Genomic DNA, 7383 nt, shown 5'->3' with positions numbered 1-7383 from the left:
AAATGGGCATTGATTTTATTAAACGGGATACTGTATCTTTTTTATTGGACAATCTCTACAGTCTTTCCAGATAAAAGAATTTCTAGGCTGCAGGGTGCTCAATTGGAACCTGAAAAAAATGCCCCCCACCCCATATAAAAAAGTATTGAACCACTAAGATATATTCTTTGCATTTTACAGTGTGCCTCTTCTATGACAGTCTCAAGGAGGAGAATATTAATGGTTTTAATAAGATTTTTCTTTCTTTTTTTAAATTATCTCTCAGTTGCAGTACATGACAGGTGCTGTGGTGGCGAACTGCTTACATATAGCTAAAAACAGTGTAATTATAGTAGTATTGCCCATGTGGCACAAAGATAGATTGCATTTTTAGATATAGTGCCGGTAGGGAATTGTTAGGCTGCATTCTCATAAATAGGGGTACAGCCCACAGAATGGCGTCTTCCGCCAGTACCTCAGTAATTTCACTGATACCGAACTAATTGATAGGCTGCATTCTCATTAATAATGGCTCGGAACATAAAATGGTGTCCTCCGCCAGTACCTCAGTGATGTCACTGATCCCTAAAGAATTGATAGGCTGCTTTCTCCTTAATAATGTTTCAGCTGACAAAATGGCTGCCATCATTGTCTACAAATGACAAATACACTTTAAAGTCTTAATATTGTTTATTTGTATAGCGCCACCAATTATGCAGCGCTGTAGACAGAATATTTGTCACTTACATCAGTTGGAGCTATTAAAGTAATTTCATCATTTTCCAATAAGCATTGTCTATGCGATTAGTGTGGTTCCAAAGCACAAGCAATTTATTTAGCAAAAGCAAAAGTTTAGCAGTTCAATAAATAAATACAGTACAGCCGATACATGATATATACGCTGTGCCCGCTACGCTGCGCTGGATCCAGCTACAGTCCTTCAGTCTTGAAGACTGTGGTCAGTGTGACTGCTTTAGCTGATTCCAGGGAGCTGTATATATACATTTAGTGATACAGTGAAGACAATACAGATGACTTGGCAAGTTTCCATAGGTTCAGGCTTAATGATGGTCCAGTGTAATGCAGTCCATAGGTCAGTTCAAACAACCCCCTCCAAGGGTGGGGGTCAGCATTCCAAGGGTGGGGGTCAGCTCTCCAGATGATGCATACTTAGTTTTCCCACGAAGAACTGGTTCAAACTGGTCTATTAGCATTACACAGACAATATCATTCTAATCATTTACTCCCTATCATCCATAACTAAAACACGGAATGTGCGATCCTTTCGGCAAATGACCAGACAACTGCAGATAAATAGGGGATTAGAATGATACCAAGCATGACATGCTTCCCGTGACCTGAACTTTAAATATCATTAAAGTGTACATATAACCTTATAATATATAACTATAAACCAAATAACATCTGCTCATAAACAACTGTGGAGTGGAACCATTTTAAATATGAAATATATATATACATATGAACATGTAAGTGTGAGTGTATGCGTGCGTGACTTATCGTGCGATTGTGCTAAAACATATAACACGTGGCGTACTGATCGCAATCACACTGTAAAACTATATTAATCAATATACTTTCTTTCATCCAATTATACGACTTTGACAGAGCTTACAGTCTAAATTCCCTAACACACACAGACTAGGTTTAATTGTGTCAGCGGCCAATTAACCCACCAGTATGTTTTTGGAGTGTGGGAGGAAACCGGAGCACCTGGAGGAAGCCCGCGCAAACGCGGGGAGCACATACAAACTCACACAAAGAAGGCCATGGGAATCGAACTCATGACCCCAGCGCTGTGAGGCAGAAATACTAACAGATTGTGCCACTGTGATGCGTTTCTTTAGATATGCAGATCCACTAGATTATTTCCCGTCTTCTTACAACAGTATTAAGACATCATCAAGCATTTGTCAGGTAGGATAAGGACAGATCATGACAGAAGGTGGGCACGACTTGCGGTAATAAAATATATTCCTTGATAGTGAGGGGGATTATGCTATTTTTAAGCACTAATACCCTCCTGATTGCTAGCAGCAGTGTCTAAAAATACACACAGCAGACCGCATCGCGGTTTATGAATTGCAAATATCTGCCTTTCTTTTTCTGTCGCACCGGGAATGCAGCAGGAGAAAGAACTGCGAAAAGACAACATAGAGAACTCAGCTACTGCAATGGCTGCCCAATGACATAGCCGATGTGTATTCATCACTGAGACCAGAGTACAGAACTGTCAATCATTGCGCTGCTTGCACATATCACAGAGTAAACAACTCTCTAAAGAGGTTCTGCAGAAACTGCCTACAGACCCCACTTTTTTAAAAAAAATTCTTCTGATGTTATTTTCTAGAAACCAACAAACAAAGGGCCTGAGTCATTAAGGAGAGCAAAGTATATAAAAGGAGTAAATTTGCACCATAGCAAAACCATGTTGCATTGGAGGGGGGGGGGGGTAAATTTAAAATGTGAGGACAGATTTATAGTTGGGGTTGGGCATGTACTAGATCAGTGTTGGCTAACCTGTGACACTCCAGGTGTTGTGAAACTACAAGTCCCAGCATGCTTTGCCAATATATAGCAGCTTATTGCTGAAAGGGAATGCTGGGACTTGTAGTTTCACAACACCTGGAGTGTCACAGGTTAGCCAACACTGTACTAGATCAACTTTAAATTTCAGTGTAAAAATAAAGTTATCAAATATTTGTGAATAGCAGCCAGTATTTTCCTTAAGCTCAAGATAATAACCCCTTGCACTGCAACATGGTTTGTCCAGGAGTAAAGTTACTCCTTTTTTTTGCTTTGCTCTCCATAATGACTCAGGCCCAAGGAGAGCATAGACCCAGTAAGAGAGAAGGTAGAAGCAGGCATTACGAGTGATGTCAGATACTCTGACCTCAGTCATGTTATGCAGAGATGGGGGCTGGATCTATCCCTGACAACCCAACATGGGTATGAGGGAGACATTTTTGTAGTAGGTGAAGTAATACGGTGCATGCAGCCTGCCATAGAAAAGTAGGCATGGTTTAAATGGATTAGGGGGTTTGTCTTATACTGAGAAGGTGTGGCCAACAACAAAAGACGTTCTATGGAGCCCAGTCCCTGGTCACCAAGTGTACAAAATATTGCCCAGACCCTGATGGGCAAGTGTGTCCTATAAAGTCCTTTCCTTATTAGCCCAGAGTACAATACATTTCATATTACTTGATAAACTTGTCTGTCACATAGTGCCCTGCCCGGGTAGCCCAATGTGCCCTACAGAGCCCAACACCATGGTGGTCCTTCCAAAATTTTACTATGGGGGGACACAAATGTCTAGTTGCACCCCTATAATGCACACATATACATGTCATTAAAACATGCATCATGCTGACCTGCTCATGGAGGGGGAGCCATGCGCACCCAACAGTAAACAGAGAAAGCTGCCCTTCTCTGTTGAATTACCACTGATTAGCAATATGAAACTAATTAATTTCCCCATTACCACACAGTTAGTTTCATCTGTTAAGCAGACAATTTGTCTCCTTCTCCAGCTTACTAAAGCTCCCTCTACTGATCAGTCCATGGCTGCTGTTATATTATTATCATTTATCATTTATTTGTTAGGCGCCACAAGGTATCCGCAGCGCCGCACACAGTACTAACAGTAGACTATACAGGGTGAAACCATACAGAACAATGAACAAAAAGTACCAATACTTCAGAAACTCCGGCTAGTCATATGCAGTAAAGACGGTGCGGAAGAACAGGTATGGAGACAGGAGGGGAGTGGGCTCTGCTCATACGAGCTTACATCCTAAGGGAGGGTAAACAGACCAGGCACAAGAGGAGCCAGTTGAGGCAAGAGGAGAGAAGGGAGGACCAGCAAAGGGAGAAGATGGGGGTTAAGAAGATGGTTGGTAGGCTTTGAGGAAGAGGTGAGTTTTTAGTGCACGTTTGAACGAGCACAGAGTAGGAGAGAGACGGATGGAACGAGGGAGGTCGTTCCAGAGAGTTATAGTAACCAATAGGAGGCAGCCTACACTATTAACCATTCAGAGGCTTCTTTTTGGATACAATAATAGCAGCCATGGCCCAATTGCTAAAGGAAGTTTGAGTAAGGCAGAGTGGATGAGAAAATGTCTACAGCCAAGTTTATATTGATAAAGTCTCATGCTTCACCAGCAATGCCCCATCACTGTGCAATGATAATTTGCATGAAGCCTAAAGCTCAGGGCTGAGTCATGCCCTGGAGGTACTCTAGAAGACGACCTTCCCCCCACAGAGGTGGTGCTCTCCCGCCCTTGAGTTTTGCATCCCCACCCATGCTGCTCTATTTTAATCTGAATTCCCGTAAGGTTTGGTACACTTCTGTCTTTACCCAGCTTGATTTTAACATTAGGCACAGTAGTGCTGTAATGAGGATTTGAAAAAAATGCATTTCTGGCGATTTAACTGTAGATCAAACAATTTACATTAACAGGTAGGAAGAGGTATGCGGGATGAATATTATTTTCCTGAAGAAGTATACAGGATAGTATCAACATATTCTGCTGTGAAACAAGACAGACAAAGTTATGGAATGTTCTATGTAATGGATGTGGGTAGAGGGGAGCATTGGGATGAGGGTATAATAGGGGGCATGCTTATAGGACACAATAAGATAAACCCAGCCCCGTATACCCCTGCAATCAAACTAAACAACCTGCACAGCATTCTATCTTGCTAGAAAATGTATATTGTTTAGTGGCAGTACACAGTATCGGTTCTCCAGAGTAAATGAAATCACCCCATAATTTGCTAAGCATTAATATAAAATCTTGGTCTTGTAGTAGGCTTAATAATGGTATTTTAGGCAGTTTATGGAAATTGTAGTATAAGAAGAATTAATCCGTGTACAGCATGGGACTGAGCTCATCTAGCTGTGAAAGTTCAAAATATATTAAGAGCTTAAGAGATTATTTCCGTGGATTCCTATTTTCTATGTGACCAGAAAATCGAGTTTAAACTTTTTCTATTGACAAAGCAAAATAGTGTTGCCTTTAATCATAGACAGAGTGCATAGACCTGGGGAAAATTAGTTTACAGTAGTGATAAGGAATGATCCAGGTGCTTGAATGAAGCAACTACTGTGTAATCAGTCGCCTCATTCACCACATACCTCCCTGATTGGTCGGTTTGAAGAACCTACCTCATTGTAAGTTTCAGCTCTGACAGTGGGGAGCAGCTCTGCACACAGCTTCACGGGGGTCGTTCAAGGGGAAACACACCCACTGAATATCATTTATGTTTCAGTGGGAAATAGGGATTCAGTAATGTAGGTCAAAAACTACTTACCAAACATATATAGTCATATAGAAGTCTAGATAATGCACAGGGTGATGACCCATAAGGAATCAGCTAACAGGATCTACGATGGAATACATTGCTGCCACATATGACCAGTATATTATGTATTGGCTGAAAATAATGTATGGTGTAAAGACCATTAAACAATTCTCTTACAGTCCCAAATCACTGGACATCATGACCTGACCACTGGACATGATCATAACACAATTCTATTAAACTCTATACAGACATAGGACACTACACCACCAACATGACCTGACCACTGGACATGATCATAATACAATTCTATTAAACTCTATACAGACATAGGACACTACACCACCAACATGACCTGACCACTAGACATGATCATAATACAATTCTATTAAACTCTATACAGACATAGGACACTACACCACCAACATGACCTGACCACTGGACATGATCATAATACAATTCTATTACACTGTATACAGACATAGGACACTATACCCCCAACATGACCTGACCACTGGACATGATCATAATACAATTCTATTACACTCTATACAGACATAGGACACTACACCATCAACATGACCTGACCACTGGACATGATCATAATACAATTCTATTATACTCTATACAGACATAGGACACTACATCCCCAACATGACCTGACCATTGGACATGATCATAATACAATTCTATTATACTCTATACAGACATAGGACACTACACCCCCAACATGATCTGACCACTGGACATGATTATAATACAATTCTATTACACTCTATTCAGACATAGGACACTACACCCCTAACATGACCTGACCACTGGACATGATCATAATATAATTCTATTACACCCTATACAGACATAGGATACTACATCTTTAACATGATCTGACCAAGAGACATGATCATAATACAATTCTATTATTCTCCATTCAGACATAGGACACTACACCCCAACATGACTTGACCACTAGACTTGACCATAATACAATTCTATATTCTTAATATTATCTTTCATTTATAATGTGCTGAGATTGAAGTGATCTTAATACATACAAATTACATTCAATGACATGAAACAGAAGGTAATGATGGCCCTGCCCAAAGAGCTTACAATCTAAGAGATGTGGTGAACAATTGATATATAATGTAGTAGAATAACAATTGTAGCTGATTGGGCCACCAATTTTAAAGCAGCCATTGACAAATGGCATTTTGATATTGCTACCGGTGGTGTAGTACAATTTGAATGAAGAGAAGTGGGAAGTGGAGACATGAGAGTTGAACTAGTCATTGTGGAAATCTTAAGTCAGCTGCTGTCAATCATGGCTGTCGTACACTACTTACATTAGCAAAGTCTCCTTCCTTTTGTGACACTGGAGCCGGCTTCCATTTGTGTACTGCGTGAGTACTCTTGTGGTCATCCGCCTGCTGGGCATAGAGCCAGGACACTGGTTCCCCTAGCCCACAGAAGGTGTGGCAGCAGCTGCTGCAGAGATCACCAGCGGAGGAACAGAGATTGTAGCAGCACCTAAATTCAGAAGGTATTTCAGTAGATCTTCAAAACAGCCCATCCTTGTTTTGATGACACTACTCGGCACTACTTTCCCACTGCCGTCACAAATTTGTAATTGTTTTAAAGTTGTGTTTTATAATTGTGAGAAGATGATGATTTGGGAGGAAACTTAAGTCAGCCATCTGCAAGCCACTGTACACTTGGATACAGACAAAGGAGAATATACCGGTACAGTGTAGAACATGCAGGAACCAGGGGGACTGTAGGTTAACCTTGTGAAATTCTCTCCCCATTTTTCCTTCTTAATAATAACTCATGATCTACTGGTGTTGAATATCTCCTTGGCCTTTTTGAAAATAAATAAATGAAACCATTTCCTTTCCCATCAAGAAATATTGATTCTACATACAGCCTTCTCTAAGTCTAAAATGAGTGTCATATCAAAGCTCCTTTCGAGTACAAGAGAACAACAACAACCTAAATAGAATGCTAAGCTATTTGCTATCATGAAGATTCTAAACTTCTACTGAATTGTCTGTTGAGCAAAATAATCCAAAATAGTAA

This window comes from Mixophyes fleayi, chromosome 4 (genome assembly GCF_038048845.1).
Source record: "Mixophyes fleayi isolate aMixFle1 chromosome 4, aMixFle1.hap1, whole genome shotgun sequence".
NCBI classification, from domain to species: domain Eukaryota; kingdom Metazoa; phylum Chordata; class Amphibia; order Anura; family Limnodynastidae; genus Mixophyes; species Mixophyes fleayi.
The sequence above is the reverse complement of the archived record's forward strand: the minus strand, read 5'-3'. Positions refer to the sequence as shown.